The 864-nt window shown below is 40.0% G+C and overlaps 1 pseudogene; it reads right to left on the bottom strand.

The window, feature by feature from the left end:
• Positions 1-132: 132 nt before the first annotated feature.
• Positions 133-435, bottom strand: LOC112809803 (acyl-CoA-binding protein pseudogene; annotated as a pseudogene).
• Between the last annotated feature and the right edge of the window lie 429 nt (positions 436-864).

The following is an 864-nucleotide window of genomic DNA, read 5'->3' as shown; positions in this document are numbered from 1 at the left end:
CTTTCTTTCTTTCTTTCTTTCTTTCTTTCTGATTTTATTTATTCATTTGAGAATGAGAGAAAGAGAGCACAAACAGGGGAGGGGAAGAGGGAGAAGCAGACTCCCAGCTGAGCAGGGAGCTCGATGAGGGGCTCAATCCCAGGACCCAGAGATCATGACCTGAGCCACCCAGGTGCCCCCATACTTTTTCTTTAGATCTTCTACTTTGTTGTTGGAAGCTTTCATGGCATCTTCCCTGGAAGTCCCTTTCAGCTGATTCCAGGCATCCCACTTGGCCTTGCCTTTGAAATCCAGCAGCCTAGGCTGCTCTGTGTTTGTGCCACCCACAGTTCCTTGTTCATAGTGGCTGTAGGTGAACAGCATCTCATCATCTGCTGGCTCGGTCTTGAGGTGCTTAGCATCCTCAGCAGTTTTGTCAAACTCAGCCTGAGACATGCCGGCAGGGTTGCAATGATTCCAGGGAACCCTGCATTTTTATTATTTATATTTGTCTGATAAAACTTTGTCCATCTCTTTATTTTTAACCTTCCTTAAACCCCTTAAGGATGTTGATAGTATAAGGCATAGAGTTGGGTTTTACTTTGTGAATCAATCTGAAAATCTGTTTAATAAGTAAATTAACCTCATTGACATACATTGATATGACTAATATGTTTGGTCACATCAGTAATGAACTCTTATTTTTTTTATATTTACTGTACATATTGTAATAGTTACTATGATTCACCATGTGGTCTGTTTCCTTGCCTTTTTTTTTTTTAAGGGGTCTGGAGTGGACAGAGTATTTAATTTGGTTTAGGAAAATTTGTGGTTTTTCTAATGATTACCTTTATTACCTTAGTCCCTTTATTCCTTATTTAGGCT

The sequence above is a fragment of the Callorhinus ursinus genome, unplaced genomic scaffold, assembly GCF_003265705.2.
Source record: "Callorhinus ursinus isolate GAN/ISIS: 27379988/994484 unplaced genomic scaffold, GSC_fseal_2.0 scaffold2, whole genome shotgun sequence".
NCBI classification, from domain to species: Eukaryota; Metazoa; Chordata; class Mammalia; order Carnivora; family Otariidae; genus Callorhinus; species Callorhinus ursinus.
Note: the sequence above shows the minus strand (reverse complement) of the source record. Positions and strands in the feature narration are given on the sequence as shown.